Source organism: Schistocerca cancellata, chromosome 5, assembly GCF_023864275.1.
Source record: "Schistocerca cancellata isolate TAMUIC-IGC-003103 chromosome 5, iqSchCanc2.1, whole genome shotgun sequence".
NCBI classification, from domain to species: domain Eukaryota; kingdom Metazoa; phylum Arthropoda; class Insecta; order Orthoptera; family Acrididae; genus Schistocerca; species Schistocerca cancellata.
This window is the reverse complement of record NC_064630.1, coordinates 158,135,176-158,157,582: the sequence shown is the minus strand read 5'-3', so window position 1 is coordinate 158,157,582 and position 22,407 is coordinate 158,135,176. Positions and strand designations below refer to the sequence as shown.

The 22,407-nt window shown below is 44.7% G+C and overlaps 1 pseudogene; it reads left to right on the top strand.

The window, feature by feature from the left end:
• Nucleotides 1–20,469: 20,469 nt before the first annotated feature.
• Nucleotides 20,470–20,587, top strand: LOC126189251 (5S ribosomal RNA; annotated as a pseudogene).
• Nucleotides 20,588–22,407: the final 1,820 nt, after the last annotated feature.

Sequence of the window (22,407 nt, the reverse complement as noted above, 5' to 3'; positions counted from 1 at the left end):
TTCGACAGCCGATTATCTGGGTCGGATACGAGCACAGTGTTTTCATAGCCTCTCCTGTTAGTCTTAAATGTTTCGCAAGGTAGCGCGAAACAAATACACGCTGTCGCTGCAGCCTTTTACGATCTCAAAGTTCTCACTGGTGCCTCTGTGGGCCGTCTCGTTGGTCTTGATGCCGGCGACCCTTGCGAGTAATTTACGGCTTGTGTAAACAAATAAAGCTCTCGAAGGCAGCAATATTTCAGTGACGTTTAACGACACAACAGGAAGGATTATCTGCAAATCATCTTCCTGCAACGAGCCTTACCACCTTCATCGTATTTTCAACATTATGTTCATTGAGGTGAAGTAACAGACATGAACATCTCGATGTCTAAAAGAAAAACAAACTTCAGCTCTGTGGTATGTGCTGTTAAATGTTCTTCGGTGATGCTGAGAAGCGTATAAGAATTCTGCTGGCGATCTGTTGCGACTGTAAGCCATCGAATAGTTGGTCAAATGATTCTGAAATGAATGTTAACATGGCGTAAAACATTTCACGTCACTTGAGCGGGATGTGTAGTCGATAATAGCGGAAGAACTTACAGTTCGATATCAGCTAAAAATGACCGTCATTTATTCTGTTGAAATGTTGTGAAATTTTCATACTAAAAGCTAGCATGAAGCCTGACAACTAGTTAAGAATCTAGTCTTCATCAACACCATAAATAGATAATCAAATCCGAAAAAAATACTTCTTTCATATCTGAATGCATAAAAAAATGTAGTGCTCGTAGAAGGTTGACGAATGAGTAAATCTAGCAGGCATACGTCTCTTTGATTTATAACCCAGTTTCGTAATTAATTTCATTTAAATGTAGACTGCTTATAACATAACTTCTGACAAAAATTTTTCTTGTGTTTATCTGATTTGCTTTGATTCCAGACCCATACTTTGAAAGCTGCCTGTTCGTGTGAACTTTCATTTTTTGCCCACACTGTTGTCAATTATCTCAGATCGCCAGTTTATGTTTGCAATGATTTTTATGTTCGTTCAGCTTCGATTAGCCGAAACAAGTTCTTCGAGCGATCTCCGTGTGTCTCTACTGACGCATTTGGTATCTTTGGAGGCGTATTTGGGCCTCCAACCAATATGATACGATCGTGGGTGTTTAACCACGGGGCGATATGGTCTCAAATAAGTTTTTACAATTCTGTTCCCGGTTTTCAGTATGGAAGGATGTGTGATCTATTTTGCTTCTTGCTTCGTCTGGTTTCGATGCGAGCTGGTTCCGAGTTTATGCAATGACGAACTTGTGGGTGAAATCTTTTGCCACCTACAGTGGTGTCCAATAGGCTACGAACAGGTTATTTCAGCCGTGCATTCCAAATATTTGCACAGTTATCATGCTTACATTCCGTGTACGGAACTTGTAATGGTATCCTTCTACGTGGTGAAATGAAGGTTCACAGTTTATTCCATTTTCGGGAAATGGTAGGTGAGTACAGGATCAAGTAATTTCTTTCCAATCCGTCGTGTCGTAGATTCAAACTTACCATCCTCTACTGCGTTGTGAAGATTTATTGTCTCACGACAAATCATGTACTAACTATATGTAACTTCGTTATTTTGTTTGAGAAAACTTATAGTGTCAGCCACACTGAGAATGCATGTGCGCTTTGTCAACCGTCTGTATATATCCAGGGTGCGTCAAAACATGTATACACACTTTGAAGCGTCATAGAAAATTTATTTCCCGTTCTACAAGGTTAAACATCTGGAAATGGAAAGCTTAAGGTTCAATTGGAAAAATAAATGTACTTTGCAAATGTGATTAATGTTCAAACTGTTGGCCTTCAGCATCAAATACATTTCTGAGTACGAGCCACCACTGATTCCGTACATCGTACCAAAGTGTCCAATGACATTTCTGCGCACACTGCCTGAATCTCATTCCAAAGTGTGTCCAGGTTACGTGGTTTACGTTTGTACACCTTATCTTTTACTGTGCCCCATAAGAAGAAATCCAGCGGCGTGAGGTCTGGAGAGCGTGCAGGAAGCTCGATTGGTCCCCTGCGTCCTATCCACTGGCCTAGCACATTGTGATCCAGGTATGCTCGTACGTCCCTACGATAGTGCGGCGGGGCGCCATCTTGTTGGAAATAAAACTCATCATTACCGTATAATGCACGAATGGCAGGGAATATGGAGTCAGCAAGCATTGTTAGGTACGTTTCTCCAGTAACAATACCTTCAAAGCGGAAAGGCCCAATGAGTCCCCTTGCAGACAAACCATAGCACACATTTACACCAGGCAAAATCACAGCCTTTTTAACTGTAATGTGAGGATTATCTTCAGCCTAGTACACACAATTATGCCTATTGACAGTTCCATTGAGTTTGAATTGGGCTTCATCGGACCAAGTTATGCTACCCATAAATCCCGGTCCACGTCTCACCATCTCCTGAACACATTCACAAAATTCTAATCTGGATCATCGTCACTTAGCTGTTGCACCAGCCTTGGAATGTACACACGAAACTTGCCTTTCTTCAGAATTCGTAGCACACTACTAGCACTTACATTACTCTCACGTGCCGCTTGCCTTGAAGATTTTTGAGGCGAACATTGAAACAGTTCCAAGACCGCAGTTTTGGAATCATCAATTGTATCTGTCCGAGGTCACCCTGATCGACCTTTATGCACATCACACACTGTTCCATGAATTTCGAATTTGTCTCGTAGACGTGTAATTGTTAACCTTGAAGGTGGTTCTGTACCATACTCACTTCTCCACTGTCTTCGAACTGCAGCTACATTCTCAAACTTCCAGTACCACTTAATTATCTGCTTCCGCGCTTTGAAGCTCAAACGCACGTTCGCCATGTTGCAGTTACTTCCTTGCCACTGGTGCCACCTGTTGAAGAAACATAACATTACTTTCTCACAGATATTTAACCTTGTAGAACGGGAAATAAATTTCCTTGACAGTTCAATGTGTGTATACATTTTTTTGACGCACCCTGTATATACACTGAAGTGTCAAACTAGTATAGGCACGCGTATTCAAATGCAGAGATACATGAACAAGTACAATGGGGCTCTGCGGTCCACAACGTCTATATAAGACAAGTGTGTGGCACAGTTGTTAGATCGGTTACTGCTGCTACAATGGCAGGTTATCAATATTTAAGTGAGTTTGTACGTGGTGCTACAGTCGGTGCACGAGCGATGGAACACAGCACCTCCGAGGTAGCGATCATGTGGGGATTTTCCTGTACGACCATTTCACGAGTGTACCTTGAAAATCAGGAATCTGGTAAAACATCAAATCTCCAACATCGCAGCGGCCGGAAAAAGATTCTGCAAGAACGGGACCAACGACGACTGAAGAAAATCGTTCAACGTGACAGAAGTGCAGCCCTTCCGCAGATTGCTGCAAATTTCAACGCTGGGTCATCGACAAGTGTCAGCGTGCGAATCATTCAACGAAACATCATCGATATGGGCTTTCGGAGACGAAGGCCCACTCGTCTACCCTTGATGACTGCACGAGACAAAGCTTTACGCCTCGTCTGCTCCCGTAAACACCGACATTGGACTGTTGACGACTAGAAACAAGTTCCCTGGTCGGACGAGTCTCATTTCAGATTGTATCGAGTGGATGAATGTCTACAGGTATGGAGACAATCTCATGAATACATGGAACCTGCATGTCAGTAGCGGACTGATCAAGCTTGTAGAGTCTCTGTAATGGTGTGGGGCGTGTGTATTTGGAGTGATATGGGACCCCTGATACCCTATCGATACGACTCTGACTGGTGAGACGTACGTAAGTATCCTGTCTGATGACCTGCAGCCATTCATGTCCATTGTGCATGCCAATGGACTTGGGCAGTTCCAGCAGGACAGCGCGACATCTCACATGTCCAGAATTTCTACAGAGTGGCACCAGGAACGCTCTTCTGAGTTTAAACACTTCCGCTGGTCACCAGACTCACCAGACATGAACATTATTGAGCATATCTAGGATGCCTTGCAAAGTGCTGTTCAGAAGAGATCTCCACCCCCTCGTACTCTTACGGATTTATGGACAGGCCTGCAGGATTCATGATATCATTTCCCTCCAGCACTACTTCAGACATTAGCCGAGCCCATGCCACGTCATTGCTGCACTTCTACGTGTTCGCAGTGGCCCTACACGATATTAGGTGCGTGTTCAAAAAAATGGCTCTGATCACTATGGGACTTAACATCTGAGGTAATCAGCCCACTAGAACTTAGAACTACTTAAATCTAACTATCCTAAGGACATCAAACACATCCATGCCCGAGGCAGGATTCGAACCTGCGACCGTAGCAGCAGCGCGGTTCCGGACTGAAGCGCATAGAACCGCTCGGTCACCGCGGCCGGCCCTAGGTGGGTGTACCAGTTTCTTTGGCTCTTCGGTGTATTTCATGCCAACGGCCTTTCCGCAGTGGTATCACCGGTTGCCGTCAGATCACCAAGGTTAAGCGCTGTCGGCTTGTTTAGCACTTCAATGGGTGAACGTTCCGATCTGCAAAGCACTGTTGGCATGCGGAGTGAGCTTACCTTTGTGAGGCCAATTGAGAAGCTACTTGATGGGGAAGTAGCTACTCCGGTGACGGATACTGATAGCGGCTGGCAGAGCGGTGTGCTGATCTCATGTTCCTTCATATCCGCATTCAGTGACGCCTATGGGCTGAGAATGACACGGCGGTCGAGCGGTACCGTTGAGCCTTCAAGGCCTGTTCGGTCGGAGTTTAGTTTATATATTTCATAAATTTTCCCTGATTTATTTCGTTCAAGCTAAGGCATTTTATTTGTTATCTTACAATACACAGTTAAGGCTGTCATTCCACCATGCTGCTGCATGCCTCGTCACAGGTTAGATGGCCTCGGGCAAGTACAGAAAGGGCTACAGCCTCAAATGGTGCGGGGCAAAGTCAGGACATGCGGGGACCAAGCAGCAATCGGTATTGTAATTGTAAACTGTCGAAGCTGCATTGGTAAAGTACCGGAACTTCAAGCGCTGATAGAAAGCACCGAAGCTGAAATCGTTATAGGTACAGAAAGCTGGCTGAAGCCAGAGATAAATTCTGCCGAAATTTTTACAAAGGTACAGACGGTGTTTAGAAAGGATAGATTGCATGCAACCGGTGGTGGCGTGTTTGTCGCTGTTAGTAGTAGTTTATCTTGCAGTGAAGTAGAAGTGGATAGTTCCTGTGAATTATTATGGGTGGAGGTTACACTCAACAACCGAGCTAGGTTAATAATTGGCTCCTTTTACCGACCTCTCGACTCAGCAGCATTAGTGGCAGAACAACTGAGAGAAAATTTGGAATACATTTCACATAAATTTTCTCAGCATGTTATAGTCTTAGGTGGAGATTTCAATTTACCAGATATGGACTGGGACACTCAGATGTTTAGGACGGGTGGTAGGGACAGAGCATCGAGTGACATTATACTGAGTGCACTATCCGAAAATTACCTCGAGCAATTAAACAGAGAACCGACTCGTGGAGATAACATCTTGGACCTGCTGATAACAAACAGACCCGAACTTTTCGACTCTGTAAGTGCAGAACAGGGAATCAGTGATCATAAGGCCTTTGCAGCATCCCTGAATATGGAAGTTAATAGGAATATAAAAAAAGAGAGGAAGGTTTATCTGTTTAGCAAGAGTAATAGAAGGCAGATTTCAGACTACCTAACAGATCAAAACGAAAATTTCTGTTCCGACACTGACAATGTTGAGTGTTTATGGAAAAAGTTTAAGGCAATCGTAAAATGCGTTTTATACAGGTACGTGCCGAGTAAAACCGTGAGGGACGGGAAAAACCCACCGTGGTTCAACAACAAAGTTAGGAAACTACTGCGAAAGCAAAGAGAGCTTCACTCCGTTTAAACGCAGCCAAAACCTCTCAGATAAACAGAAGCTAAACGATGTCGAAGTTAGCGTAAGGAGGGCTATGCGTGAAGCGTTCAGTGAATTCGAAAGTAAAATTCTATGTACCGACTTGACAGAAAATCCTAGGAAGTTCTGGTCTTACGTTAAATCAGTAAGTGGCTCGAAACAGCATATCCAGACACTCCGGGATGATGATGGCGTTGAAACAGAGGATGGCACGCGTAAAGCTGAAATATTAAACACCTTTTTCCAAAGTTGTTTCACAGAGGAAGACCGCACTGCAGTTCCTTCTCTAAATCCTCGCACAAACGAAAAAATGGCTGACATCGAAATAAGTGTCCAAGGAATAGAAAAGCAACTGGAATCACTCAACAGAGGAAAGTCCACTGGACCTGACGGGATACCAATTCGATTCTACACAGAGCACGCGAAAGAACTTGCCCCCCTTCTAACAGCCGTGTACCGCAAGTCTCTAGAGGAACGGAAGGTTCCAAATGATTGGAAAAGAGCAGAGGTAGTCCCAGTCTTGAAGAAGGGTCGTCGAGCAGATGCGCAAACTATAGACCTATATCTCTGACGTCGATCTGTTGTAGAATTTTAGAACATGTTTTTTGCTCGCGTATCATGTCGTTTTTGGAAACCCAGAATCTACTATGTAGGAATCAACATGGATTCCGGAAACAGCGATCGTGTGAGACCCAACTCGCTTTATTTGTTCATGAGACCCAGAAAATATTAGATACAGGCTCCCAGGTAGATGCCATTTTCCTTGACTTCCGGAAGGCGTTCGATACAGTTCCGCACTGTCGCCTGATAAACAAAGTAAGAGTCTACGGAATATCAGACCAGCTGTGTGGCTGGATTGAAGAGTTCTTAGCAAACAGAACACAGCATGTTGTCAATGGAGAGACGTCTACAGACGTTAAAGTAACCTCTGGCGTGCCACAGGGGAGTGTTATGGGACTATTACTTTTCACAATATATATAAGTGACTTAGTAGATAGTGTCGGAAGTTCCATGCGGCTTTTCGCGGATGATGCTGTAGTATACAGAGAAGTTGCAGCATTAGAAAATTGTAGCGAAATGCAGGAAGATCTGCAACGGATAGGCACTTGGTGCAGGGAGTGGCAACTGACCCTTAACACAGACAAATGTAATGTATTGCGAATACATAGAAAGAAGGATCCTTTATTGTATGATTATATGATAGCGGAACAAACACTGGTAGCAGTTACTTCTGTAAAATATCTGGGAGTATGCGTGCGGAACGATTTGAAGTGGAATGATCATATACAATTAATTGTTGGTAAGGCGGGTGCCAGGTTGAGATTCATTGGGAGAGTCCTTAGAAAATGTAGTCCATCAACAAAAGAGGTGGCTTACAAAACACTCGTTCGACCTATACTTGAGTATTGCTCGTCAGTGTGGGATCCGTACCAGATCGGGTTGACGGAGGAGATAGAGAAGATGCAAAGAATAGCGGCGCGTTTCGTCACAGGGTTATTTGGAAACCGTGATAGCGTTACGGAGATGTTTGGCAAACTCAAGTGGCAGACTCTGCAAGAGAGGCGCTCTGCATCGCGGTGTAGCTTGCTCGACAGGTTTCGAGAGGGTGCGTTTCTGGATAAGGTATCGAATATATTGCTTCCCCCTACTTATACCTCCCGAGGAGATCACGAATGTAAAATTAGAGAGATTCGAGCGCGCACGGAGGCTTTCAGACAGTCTTTCTTCCCGCGAACCATACGCGACTGGAACAGAAAAGGGAGCTAATGACAGTGGCACGTAAAGTGCCCTCCGCCAAACACCGTTGGGTGGCTTGCGGAGTATAAATATAGACGTAGATGTAGATATGCGCAAATGTGGGTCAGCAGCTCGTGGTCTAGTGGCTGGCGTTGCTGCCTCTGGATCACGTGGTCCCAAGTTTAATTTCCGGCCACGTCGGTGATTTTCTCCGCCAGGGGACTGGATGGTTGTTGTTCTCATCATTTCATCACCATTCAGGAAAGTGGCGAGACTAGACTGTGTACAGACTGGGAATTTGTATGAGCGCTGATAACCATGCAATTGAGCGTCCTCCAAGCCAAATATCATCATCATCATCCCAAATATGACACGAGCAGCTAACTAGCTTAATAATATGCTACCACTGCAAACCGTCAGCAATAACCTTTTTATTCTTTACGTGAATTAATGTTGCAGGTGTAGAAAGGTAAATCGTCTGATGCTGTTCTGAAAGACACAGTAGTCAGATATATTAGTGAGATGTTCTATGGTACACATGATAGCGAGGGTCTCTCTGTTTCCAGTAGTATTTGGAGATTTTGTTCTTATACTGTATTATTACCTATGTGGTTTAAAGAAGTGTCTGAATAAATATTCTTTCGTGTCTCATATCAATGATTACAGATACGACAACAAATCAAACACACACGTCGCGTTCACCACCATCTGCAAGCGGGGCTACCGACGGGGAGTGCCTATCTCGCCCGCGGGCGGCAGAGCTCTGCACCAGCGTGTAATCGACTTCCATTTCGAACTGATGCAGCGTCCTCGGTAGCATTGAGTCCAATGTTCGAGTCTCCTGATTCCTAACTGAATTACGTAGCCACCAGCCGTCGCAGAAGACAGGGTAACCACTCGTATTCCGAGTAACAAATGGAATAATCTTGAATATTGTTTTATTGCGTCTAACGATACCACACAGTTCCTCTGTCTGCATCCTGACAGGACACTAAGAGTTTCCAGTGGAGTACCCTCATGGCGTCAACGGTTCTGTCTAAGAATTTACGAGCATGATCTACTCCATACAGATCACGATTTTATTCAGTTTGAACATGTTGCCTCCAACAGTTATTTTGAAGAGCATCTGCATAATAAATGTCAGTTTTGCGTTCAGATGGCCTTCTTATTCACGGATGTATCCCAGCAACGACTTTGTAAAGAACGTAAAATGGCTATATAAACTGGTGCTGGAGCTCTTCCCACAGAAACAATCCACGACCGCATTTCGTTGTAACAGCCTCATGTTTAGAACTCTTTCCATCAATATCAGGTGATTAAGAAAGAAAGATTTCGATTGTTCGTTACAGACAAACTATGAAAGACAGAATCACATTGAACACATTACTGGATAGAGGAAGGTTCGAAGTTTTGACGAAGCTGCGCTGTCGTTTGTTTGTAATAATATTTCAATTATACCACAAGAGAAATCATTTTGTGTGTTGTAATTTGCGCCAAGTCGTCCCATTTTTCAAGTGCAAAGTGCAGTCCACCTTCGATTCAGCAAGAAAACGCCTCTGCACAAGCGGATTTATGATTAGCATACAAAATTCTTGGAAATTGGTTGCATTTGCATAGAGAAGGCATGTCTGATGAAAACGTCGAGCGCATCCAAGGTGCGTTCATGTGCAGCTCTCGGAAGTTTACAAGAAAGGCAGGCGAGGAACTTCAGCTCCCTTAAACAACGGTGTGGCGTGTTCTGAAACAACGCCTACATATGAAGCGTTCAAGTATCAGTAACGGAAGCAATTGTGTCTCCGCGACCGTAACAATAGGTACGAATTTTGCACTTCAGCGCTCCAGGATATGGCAGAGCATACTTTTTCGAAACCACTAATCTTTTCGGACGAATCAAAGTTTCATCTACCGGGTAAAGTGGAAATGAGCGTTTGGCGTCACTGGCCGGGAGGCCCCTTACGGTGCAGGTCGGGCTGCCTTGGCGCAGGTCTTATTACATTAGATCCCACAATGGGCGACCTGCGCGCCGGATGGGGATGAAATGATGATGAAGACAACACAACACCTAGTCCCTGAGCGGAGAAAATCCCCGACCCAGCCGGGAATCGAACCCGGACCCGTAGGACGGCAAACCGTCACGCTTACCACTCAGCTGTAGGGGCGGACTCAAGGTAAAGTAAACCATCATTACATAAGAACAAGGGGTCTCAAAATCCTGACGTCATAGTCGATCATGAAAGAAACTCATCGAAGATGAGTGTGTTTTGGGCTGTTTCGTTCCGTGAAGTTCATGTACCTTCTTTTTCGCTGAGGGAACTATGACAGTAATGTGATATCTGGACACGATGCAATAAAGATTCCAATGTTTTATGCACGATGGGGCCCCACCCCACTTTCACCTTGAGGTGTGGCGCTAATAACAGCCTCCCATAACGTTGGATGGAAGAGGTGGACAAGTAGATGTTCATTGCTTCTGGCACCCCAGCTCACCAGACCTCACACATTGTGACTTCTTTCTTGGGGGCGGGGGTGGGGAGCACATAAAAGACAGTATTCGTCCACTTATGGCAGCTACTCTTCCAGAGCTTAGAAATCGAATTGTTGAAGCTGTCGATTCAATAAACAGGGACCTGTGTGGAACGAAGTTTCTCGAGCAACGCATGGTACTCGAGTGAATGGTACAGAGCTTGTGAGAACGAAAAACTTTGAACCTTCTTCTATCGACTGACATGCGCGATATGTTTAGTTTATCATACTGTGTCTGAAATAAACAAACTGAAATCTGTCCTTTCTTTTTTAACCAACCTGTATAATAATTTTGTTGTCGTGTCACGTAGTAGGAAGAAGCGTGGAGTGCATGTGGAAAGTACACTACTGGCCATTAAAATTGCTACACCACGGGAGATGACGTGCTACAGACGCGAAATTTAACCGACAGGAAGAAGATGCTGTGATATGCAAATGATTAGTTTTTCGGAGCATTCACACAAGGTTGGCGCCGGTGGAGACACCTACAAAGTGCTGACATGAGGAAAGTTTCCAACCAATTTCTCATACACCAACAACAGTTGACCGGCGTTGCCTGGTGAAACGTTTCTGTGATGCCTCGTGTGAGGAGGAGAAATGTGTACCATCACGTTTCCGGCTTTGATAAAGGTCGGACTGTAGCCTATCGCGATTGCGGTTTATCGTATCGTGACATTGCTGCTAGCGTTGGTCGAGATCCAATGACTGTTAGCAGAATATGGAATCGGTGGGTTCAGGAAGGTAATACGGAACGCCTGCTGGATTCCAACGGCCTGATTCCAACGGCCTCGTATCACTAGCAGTCGAGATGACAGGCATCTTATCCGCATGGCTGTAACGGATCGTGCAGCCACGTCTCGATCCCTGAGTAAAAATATGGGGACGTTTCCAAGACAACAAGCATCTGCACGAACAGTTCAATGACGTTTGCAGCAGCATGGACTATCAGCTCGGAGATCATGACTGCGGTTATCCTTGACGCTGCATCACGGACAGGAGCACCTGCGACGGTGTACTCAACAACGAACCTGGGTGCACGAATGGCAAAACGTCATTTTCTCGGATGAATCCAGGTTCTGTTTACAGCATCATGATGGTCGCATCCGTGTTTGGCGACATCGCAGTGAACGCACATTGGAAGCGTGTATTCGTCATCGCCATACTGGCGTATCACCCGGGGTGATGGTATAGGGTGCCACTGGTTACACGTCTCGGTCACCTGTTGCTCGCATTGACGGCACTTTGAACCGTGGACGTTACATTTCAGATGTGTTACTACCCGTGGCTCTACCCTTCATTCGATCCCTGCGAAACCCCACATTTCAGCAGGATAATGCACGACCGCAAGTTGCAGGTCCTGTACGGGCTTTTCTGGATACAGAAAATGTTCGACTGCTGCCCGGGCAGCACATTCTCCAGATCTCTCACCAATTGAAAACGTCTGGTCAATGGTGGCCAAGTAACTGGCTCGTCACAATACGCCAGTCACTACTCTTCATGAACTGTGGTATCGTATTGAAGCTGCATGGGCAGCTGTACCTGTACACGCCATCAAAGCTCTGTTTGACTCAATGCCCAGGCGTATCAAGGCCATTATTATGGCCACAGGTGGTTGTTCTGGGTACTGATTTCTCAGGATGTTTGCACCCAAGTTGCCTGAATATGTAATCACTTGTCAGTTCTAGTATAATATATTTGTCCAATGGATACCCGTTTATCATCTGCATTTCTTCTTGGTGTAGCAATTTTAATGGCCAGTAGTGTAGTAGTCAGCTCCGGCCCGAAGGTCACTTTGGGAAGTTCTGGAGGGAGTGGCGCCCGGCTGTTGGACCGCCGTGACACTCCGCTCCGTCCTCCGAATTTAGGGGCTCATTACGCGATAGGCGCTGGAGTGCGTAGCGGTGCGTGAGCAGTGCGTGCCGGCCGCCCGTACGTATCTGCGCTGCGGCGGCGAGCGCACGTTACTCTTAAAGCCAGATTTAACATACAATAACAGCGGCGCGCGTATGTCGGCCGCCGCTTAACGTATTCTGATACAGCGGCGCCCGGCTTCGTATTTCACCGGAGAGCCAGCCGCTGCAGCCGCCGCGAGGCCTGCGGGGGATACGCTGATTTGTTAGGGGCTGTTAGGGAACAGCGCCGAGCTACAAATAGGCCCGCTAAGATATGGCCACCTCCCTGGACGGCCGGCGTACTCTACGCGACGCGCTCTGTTTTGAGCGGTTCTCGCCGCCAGCTGTTCAATCAAGCTTCGGTGAAACTTCAGTGTGCTGCCAGACCGTCAGAGCAGGCTCTGGTAATAAACTGTCCGTATAAAGTTGTATGTGATATAACGAAGGTTACTGACACTGCACAAATCGTTCTCCCGTAGATATTAGGCTATCAAGGTACACCTGATGACCTAGATAGGTTTTGGAAGGTGACAGGGAGGTACCCGAGAGATAAAAACTTTGACTTTGCAAGACAGCAGTGCTCCGACATTTCCACTGGTGAGAGCATTCCTTACGAGGCTACGATTCCACGATTCCGGTTTGTTTCAATAACCTGCATTGAGCTATGATTTATCAGAAAGTTTCAAACGACAATCAGATCACGAAGTTTATATCTGATCAACTGGTCGCAAGGTATTGCTATCCAGTCTTACACCTGCCAATCAAGTACATTTTCAACCCTTTGGGCCGCAGTGGTTTCTATCTGAAACCATCATTTTATTTATTAGTATTATTAATTTGCAAGACAGAGGCTTCTAGTGGTACACTGAGGTACTTCTACGAATCTACTGCATTATATCTGTCACTGATAGCGTTCAAACAGGCAGTAGACGCAGAGATTGTGTTGCTTATAGTAGGGGATTCCGACAAGGAACATAAATTTGAGCTTTTACCACTGGTTTTATGAGTATTAACGAAATAAAAACACTGAGACAGCATACAGCTGTCATGCAAAAGATGTTGCATTTTAGACCCGTTTTTGTTTGTCATTTAGGACTATAATTTATTTAGGCGTTATGAGTTCATGGAAGTTTCGAGATATGGGGTTTGACATAGGTAAATGCGAATGTTGTTAAAAATATATCATATGATATGGTGGGTAGTTGAAAACGGGATATCACAGTGGTTCTACAGTGACCACCTCCTTACAACAACTGATTGTTTGCTTTTTGACAATTTCTTCTCACTCTCGTTGCTTACTATAATAAAGTTGAATTATGTCAAAATTATGTTTTTTTCTTATTGTTGGGACTCAAAAGGCGTAAAGTGTGTAAGGAGAGGAACGTTCTGATTGTAACCCAAGTAGGTGTTTGATGGGCTGCGCTATACTAACTTGATAATGGCTACACGTGCGAAACTGTGCTGCGGTGGAGAATACAAAATAAAAGGGCTCTGTAACCACAGCCAATAGCCAGTGTGGCAGTTTGTTGGCATTTAGTAAACCTGTTTTGGCTATGGACTCCAGTACCACTAAAATAATCCATACATCTGAAAGCTAGGGGAATGCGTAAGCGTTGGGACTGGTCCTTGCAGTGCTATCCACCTCTCATGGCATACATCAACCAGCGCCTCTCATGTAATTTCAACAGAAAGTGCTGGAGATCCAGCATGAATAAACCGGAGGCTTCCTTTTACTACCAGCGATACACTCTGCAGCATTTCTGCAAACGTGTTCCGAATAAAGACCCTGTTGGCAGCGCAGACTAACATATGGACCTGCCAATAGTGGCCTACAATTCCAGCCCACATATCTTTAAAGCGCTGTACGAGTCATGAATTGTATCACAAAAGTTTCACCCACTCAGAAACGGTGAGCACTGAAAGACCTAATTCAAAAACAAGGCTCCGGGAGCAGACAACATTCCATTACAACTACTGATAGCCTTGGGATAGGCAGCCATGACGAAACTCTTCTATCTTGTGAGCAAGAAGAATGAGACAGGCGAAATACCTTCAGACTTCAATAAGAATATAATAATTCCAATCCCAAAGAAAGCAGGCGCTGACAGGTGTGAAAATTACTCAGCTATCAGCTTAATGAGTCATGGTTTCAAAATACTGACACGAATTCTTTCCAAGAGAATGGAAGACCTCGGAAAGTTCAGTTTGGATTCCGTATAAATTGTGGAACACGCGAGGCAACACTGACCCCACGACTTATCATAGAGAAACGTTAAGGAAAGGCAAACCTACGTTTCTAGGATTTTTTAGACTCAGAAAAAGCTTTTGACAATGCTGACAGGAAAACTCTCTTTGAAATTCTGAAGGTGGCAGGTGTAAAATACACGGAGCGAAAGGCTATTTACAATTTCTACAAAACAAGACGACAGTTATATGAGTCGAGGAGTACGAAAGGCAAGCAGTGGTTGAGAAGGGAGTGAGACAAGGTTGTAGCCTATCCCCGATGCTATTCAGTCTGTATATTGAGCAAGCAGTAAAGGAAACAAAATAAACCTTGGAGTAGGAATTAAAATCCAAGGAGAAGAAATAAAAACGAGGTTTGCCGATGATATTGTAATTCTGTCAGAGACAGCAAAAGGTCTGGAATAGCAGATGAACGGAATGGACAGTTTCTTGAAAGGAGGATATAAGATGAATACAACAAAAGCAAAACGAAGATAATGGAATGTAGTCGAATTAAATCCAGTGCTGCTGAAGGAATTAGATTAGGAAATGAGACACTTAAAGTAGTAAATGAGTTTTGTTACTTTGGGAGCAAAATAACTGATGATCGTCGAAGTAGAGACGATATAAAATGTAGACTGGCTACGGCAAGGAAAGCGTTTCTGCAGAAGAGAAATTTGTTAATATGGAGTATAGATTTAAGTGTCAGTAAGTCTTTTATGAAAGTATTTGTATGGAGTGTAGCCATGTATGGAAGTGAAACATGGACGATAAAGAGAGTAGACAAGGAGAGAATAGAAGCTTTTGAGATGTGGTGCTACAGAAGAATGCTGAAGGTTAGATCACGTAACTAATGAGAAGGTACTGAATAGAATTGGCAAGAAGAGGAATTTGTAGCACAATTTGACCAGGAGGAGGGATCGTTTGGTAGGACATGTTCTGACGCATCAAGGGATGACCAATTTAGTATTGGAAGACAGCGTAGAGGGCAAAAGTCGTAGAGGGAGACCAAGATATGAATAAACTAAGCAGGTTCACAAGGATGTAGGTTGCAGTAGTTATTCGGAAATGAAGAGGCTTGCAGAGTAGCATGGAGAGCTGCGTCAAATCAGTCTCTGGACTGAAGACCACTACCACAACAACAACAATAACAACAACAATAACACAAATGGTGTTTGAGAAAATTCGCTGTTCCACATAATCCAAATATTTTATCTGGAAACCGAAAGTAGAACGGATTAGCAGTTTGTGCAGCAAACCATCGGCAAATTTTTCCCGTGGATGGTAACCGGCAGGGGAGATATCCTGCGTTGAATATGTTACGGATACATGACCTGCCGATGAGCTACCTTTCATGTGGCACTATGACATCTATCTCATTCCACGGCGTCAAATCATGTCCAAATCCTCACTGAAAACGGTACGTGACTGTGAATATTCGTCTACCTCGGCTCATCGATAATTGTGCCACGGATCACGCGACGTTAAACAAGAGTACAGTGCAGTCACGTTCCTAACAACATTCTGACAGCTCAACATCAATTTCACATCTGCGGGGTTACGAAGTTAATAAGCTTTGTACACGTCGGTCAGAAATGCAGCTGTGTATATGTGTTCCTAGATCGTGTTCACTGACTACAATGGTTTGCATAACTGTGTGTGCTGTGCGACTTTTATTTTAAAGAATTTACGATGATGATGTATCCATATCCATTTGGAGCAAACGCTGAAACTATCTATTAGTGCTCAGTAAAGTACCACTTTAAAATAACAGCTTGGTGGCAACGATGTCGTTTTCCTAATTTATTGAGGTTATGCCTTCCGCCCAGAAGAAGGCTAATCAATATCGTCTCACGGTTAACGCTTACTTGGTAACTCACTCCTTCTGCTGCACGCGTCAGGCGTTCAAGTGATAATGACTTCATATTACACGAATGTCAAACGTATACGTCTCTCCACTGCGTCATATAACCATTGGAGATTCTACGGAAAAACAGGTTTTAATTGCAGTTTACAGAGTTCAGTTGTTGCTTTTAACTCGAAATGAGTCGAAAGGCAACTTTAATTCTGTTTTTGGCATGAAGAAAATCTGTAAGATTAGTTCTGATACATCCTTTATAGTAACTTTGGAATATCCAATCAAGATGCCACATTTTGGTCGATGAGCGAAAAACTAAGAAAAAAAATTTTACGTATACCTCGAACGAACGTTAATGATCCTGCTTTCGGCCCGGCTCGTTCGAACACTGGTGGTGGTTGAAATTGTTATATTAGAAATTGGACAGCAAGTGAAGATAATGGCATGCAGCTTCTCGTCAGCAGATTGTGCGTCACTGTTCTTAGTCAGACGACAAAGCTATCTTCATTTCTCGCTAAAAGAGGGCACACGGTCCTGTTTATTGTAGACCTTTCGTCAAACGGTTCTCACGGCGGTATTCGATAGGACAACATCTTAAGCCGAAACTGTGATTCCATCCCCTCATTTAGTCACAACAACAGAAATAAAACTCATGCTGCACAACCACCCGTCATATAGACTGCTGACACTGAGAAAGGCTGCACCTCAGTATTTCTCATTCGAAAGGCAAACAGTCACAGTAAGTACCTCACTGGACTAATACAATCTAAGACAAAGAAAACGACCCACCACGAAGGAAATATCCGAATGGCACGGAAATAAATAGCTTTGGTGTACGTGTACAGGCAAGCAAATAAGCACAGTTTCAGAAAACTTGGATGATTCATTCAAGAGAAAGAGTTTCACAAACTGAGCGAGGCAATAACGTGTTGGTCCACCTCTAACCCTTACGCAAACAGTTATTCGGCTAGGCTTTGATTGGCAGAGTGCTTAGATGTCCTCCTGATGGATATTTTGCCGAATTCTGTCCAGTTCGCACGTTAGATTGTCAAAATCCCTGTCTGGTTGGAGGGCCTTGCCCATAATCCTCCAAACGTTTTCAATTCGGGAGAGATCTGGTGACCTTGGTGGCCAAGGTGGGTTGTGGGAAGCACGAAAACAAACAGTAGAAACTCTCGCTGTTTGCGGACGAGCCGGCCAGAGTGGCCAAGCGGTTCTCGGCGCTTCAGTCTGGAACCGCGCGACCGCCACGGTCGCAGGTTCGAATCCTGCCTTGGGCACGGATGTGTGTGATGTCCTTAGGTTAGTTAGGTTTAAGTAGTTCTAAGTTCTAGGGGCTGATGACCATAGATGTTAAGTCCCATAGTGCACACAGCCATTTGAACCATATTTTTTTTCTAGGGGACTGGCGACCTCAGATGTTAGCCCCATAGTGCTCAGAGCCATTTCAACCTTTTTTTTTTTTTTGCGGGCTGTCATTATTTTCCTGAAATGTAAGCCCATGATTTGTTTCGTAATTTATTTAACTTTGAAAGCATTACATCAGATTGTATTTCATCGTTTGCTTCTGTCTGCTTACCTACCTGCCCCCTTCTATCCCTACTCGTATCTTGCTTCTCCCCTATTTCAGTGCCACCTTCAGTATCCTGGCACAACGCAGCAGTCGTCATGTGTCCTCTTAGGAGGCCTGATTTGTTGTTTATAGTTTTAACATTGTGTACAAGTAGTTGACCTTGTTTCATCGGTTTTGAAGGCAATTCAAACATTAAAACGGCGACACAGTGCAGTGAACTTGCGAAGACACATTCCCATAAAAGAGAACGAGATGAATCTTACTCTTATCTCAACCCGCTTACCCACCTGCCCCCTTCTGGTCCTACTAGTAACGTGCCTTTTTCCTGTTCCAGTGACGCTCTTGGCACGCCGCAGGAGTCGTCCTGTGTCCTCTGGGGACGCCTGACACTTAAGTTCTGGTGACGTAAGTCAATTTACTAGGTTGTGACCGAGTTGGTACAATATCTATGCTGTTGTGGTTTTTCTGATATATTTGTTGACAATCTGGTTTCCAGCATTATTATTAATCTGAATAACATATATCCATTTTAACCGCAGACAAGTTCAAACTACATTATTCTTTAATTTGTTGCTTTTATGAAGTGTATGGACAAGTTGTTTTGAACATTTATGTATCTGATTTATTGAGAATGTAGCCAGTTGTTACACTCTTCACCATTTGACTAATTCGGTTGTACTATGTTGTTTGGCTCTGTTTAGATACCACCGGACCACAGCTTTGTGTGCCGAAACGGGTCGTGGTTCAAGGCAAAATGAAAAGTGCAAAACCTTGAGATTATTACGACTTCTTACGAATTCAGCTTTAAAACGGCCTTTCAAACAGTTCGTTAGTCCAGATATGACGTAAAATCTCAAAACTACTTTTTATTTGTACTAGACGTGTTCGCTAATATTTACCACCAGTTCAATAAAGTTACTTCCCTTGTCGTGTATCTCAGATTTGGATACATTTTTGTCTTACGTTGGATGTAATGAAGCACCATTTTTAAAAATTCTGGACGTATCAAGTGCGTTCTGGAATAGTACCGTAAGTTGTAAGAACAAACGGTCAGAGTATACTAAGAAATCTAACAATGTAACCGTAAACATACTGCGCAACAGAATCAAAGGATCACTTTGTCGAAACCTCGTAATTCCCACCAATTGCTATGCTTAAGTTTGCAATTTGGCTCAAAGCTACGTACCGCCTTCCTCTGTAATGGTCCAAAAGCGTAGTGCCCTGTGACGTCACTCACAAGAAAACCACCTGATTTCAACGCTGTGCGTCACTATTATAACTGTATCGGGGAGGTGGGCGTGAAATGTCAGTAAGATGGGGTGTGACGGCCTTTCGATCATGTGACACTTCCGCTGTGGCATTGAGCAGAATGGTGGTGAAATTTCGTGCCAAAGTGACATCATTAACCCACCTTACACGTCATATGAACTTCAGAGCTGTGGGCTCTTTTCCTCGTACGTCGACACCGTGCTGTTTCTGCTTGAGGCGTCGTCTAACCTGAGGGCGACATTACAGAGCGCCACGCTTCTGCACCATTACAGAAGAGCGTCGTCTGCCACTTTGATCCAAATTTCAAACTTAAGCATCGCAACGGGTGGGAATTACGAGGTTTCGAAATAAATGATAATTTATTGCTGTTGCACAGTGTATATTGAACACTGAACAGCGAAGAAGGAAATATTAGCGGAAATCTACCCGATTTGCTGTTTCCTTTGCTGTTTGGCTTATCACATGATAAACTAGACTTTCTACTGTGAAACACTGACAAATGAAGACTCGCGCGTAAACATTTTGAGTTGTAAATAACGTAGCTTCTGGCAGAGTTAGATGGACACGCCCAAACGGGTCGAGCAGACGACAGAACTTGGGAACAGTGTTCTTGTTTATGAGTCTCTCATTCCATTTCATTAAGCGTATCAGAACCATTCTGTCTCGAATTCCGCATCTTTTCGTTCATCCCTAAAAATGAAAACATACATTACACGGATGAGATGGTGAGCAGCGGCCACTAACAAGTTTAAGGTTGTCGGAACATTTATCAGGTGGCGTGTTGCGTTCCTGCAGTAGCAGTCTTCTCGGCGCCTCGTTATCAGTTCCCTGGCGACGGAAGCGTACCTGGCACGTCACTAGAAGCTCATGCCTTCCATGATATGGAAATGGAAAGTGTGGAGGCGTCAGCGTCAGGAGATCGCGATGCCGCGTCAGATCGCTCCAGCAAGACAGCCAGAGGACGCGGATAAATTAAGTCTGCAGACCAGTGAATATATGACGGCTACACACTCCCCTCCACTCCCCCCCCCCCACACTACCACTCCCCTCCCAGCTTTCCTGAGTCACTACCTCACGCTCACAGGCGTATCTTGGGCGTGACTCTATGAGCACTGCAGCCATCGATCGTTTAATCACCTTATTTCATACAGTCACCGTCCCAACCTCACCTTCTACTGTCTCATTAACGAACAGAAGGAGCCGTAGAAGACATGTACCTTAATCTCTATCGTCGTAGTGTAGTATTTTGATCAACGTAAGAAGTAACTGCTACTGTGACAACAACGCAAGAGTATATGGCCGGCAACTGGTGCTACACGCAATCGACATTTCTGTACGAATTCTGTTGTGTGAATTTGCACCGACTGTTGTCTCAGCTTGGAACGGTCTTGTTTTTAAAGCTGAAAATTTCTCTCTCTAGCGTTGTCTCTGTGAATAATCGTAGACAATTATTGTTGACCTTGAGCAGTTATTTGCCAACGGCCTTACCGCAGTGGCCACACCGGTTCCCGTCAGATCACCGAAGTTAAGCGCTGTCGGGCTGCGCTAGCACTTGGATGGGTGACCATCCGATCTACCGAGCGCTCTTGGCAAGCGGGGTATACACTCAGCCCTTGTGAGGCAAAGGGAGACGTTACTTGATTTAGAAGTATCAGCTCCGGTCTCGTAAACTGACATACGGCCTGGAGAGCGGTGTGCTGACCACATGCCCCTCCATATCCGCATCCAGTGATGCCTGTGGGCTGAGGATGAAACGGAGGCCGGTCGGTACCGTTGGGATTCCAAGGCCTGTTCGGACGGAGTTTAGTTTTTAGTTTTGAGCACAGTTATTTAGTGGCACATCCAATGACGGAAGAAATATCGCAACACCAAGAAGGATTTGTGCAACATAAACGAAAGTTGGCAAGCCTGTTTCCACATTTGGAAGATGATGTCCGTCTCAATTTCGCGCCACTCGCATAAGAGTGGCGCTAGCATTTCTACTATGATGATGCAGATCTGGTTCACTTCAAATACACCCTGGAACGATAGGTTACCTAGCTGCAGCCGTGCCTTACACGTTTCTTAATTCCTACTTCCTCTGAGGTTAGTTACCTCTGAGATTGGACGTGGTGAGCTGACGTTTGCCAAGAATGCATTTAAGGCGATAAAGACACTGTTGCCAGTACCTCACTGAGTTTGAACAAAGTCGTGTTACAGGGCTTCTAGATGCGAGATGTTCGTTTTTCGATATTGCAAAAAGACTTGGCAGGATTGTAGTCACTGAACATGATTGCTGGCAGCGATGGTTAAGAGAATGTACGGCCGCATGAAGACCGAGCTCCGGACGGCCACGTGCCATTAAGGACGGGGAAGACCAGCGTGTTCGTCGTATGGCTCTGGCACATCTTACTGCATCTCCAGCGTCAATTTGGGCAACAGTCGGAAAAACAGTGACCGATGCATTGTTGCAAATAGGTTACTTCAGGGATACCTCCGCCAGACGCCCTGTAACGTGCATTCCACTGATTCCACACCACCGTCATTTGCGACTTCAGTGCCGGCCGGAGTGGCCGAGCGGTTCTAGGCGCTTCAGTCTGGAACCGCGCGACTGCTACGGTCGCAGGTTCGAATCCTGCTGCGGGCATGGATGTGTGTGATGTCCTTAGGTTAGTTAGTTTTCAGTAGTTCTAAGTTCCAGGGGACTGATGAGCTCCGATGTTAAGTCCCATAGCGCTCAGAGCCATTTGAACCATTTTTTTGCGACTTCAGTCGTCTCAAGCAAGATCTGCCTGCAGGACAGGGTGGAGTTTTTTTTTTTATATTTTATTTTTAATGAAAGATGGCTCTGCCTCGGTGCCAGTGATGGCCGTGTGTTGGTTAAAAGGAGGGCAGTTGAGCGCCTGCAAACAACCTGTCTGCGTGCTAGACACATTAGATCTATACCTGGATCTATGGTTTTGGGTGCGATTTCGTATGACTCCAGGAACAGTCTCGTGTTTATCCCACGCACTTTGACTGCTAAACAGTCCGATTATTCGACTTGTTGTGCTGGCATTCATGAACAGCTTGCCAGGGAGTATTTTCCAACATGACAACGCTCACGCATGTATCCCTGTTGCAACACAATGTGCTCTACAGAGCGTCAGCATATCATACAGGCCTCCTCGATCACCAGATCTGTTTCCAATCGAGCACATATGAGACATAATCCGACGACAACATCAGCGTTATCCATAAATAGCATTACTCGTCCCTGTACTGATCGACCAAGTACAATAGGCATGAAATACCATCCCACAAACTCACACCCGGCACCTGGACAACACATTCCATGCACGTTTGCATGCTTGCATTGAACATTATGACAGTTGTAGTAGTTATTAACGTACCAGAGTTTCACATTTGCAATGATTTATGTCAGATTTACATT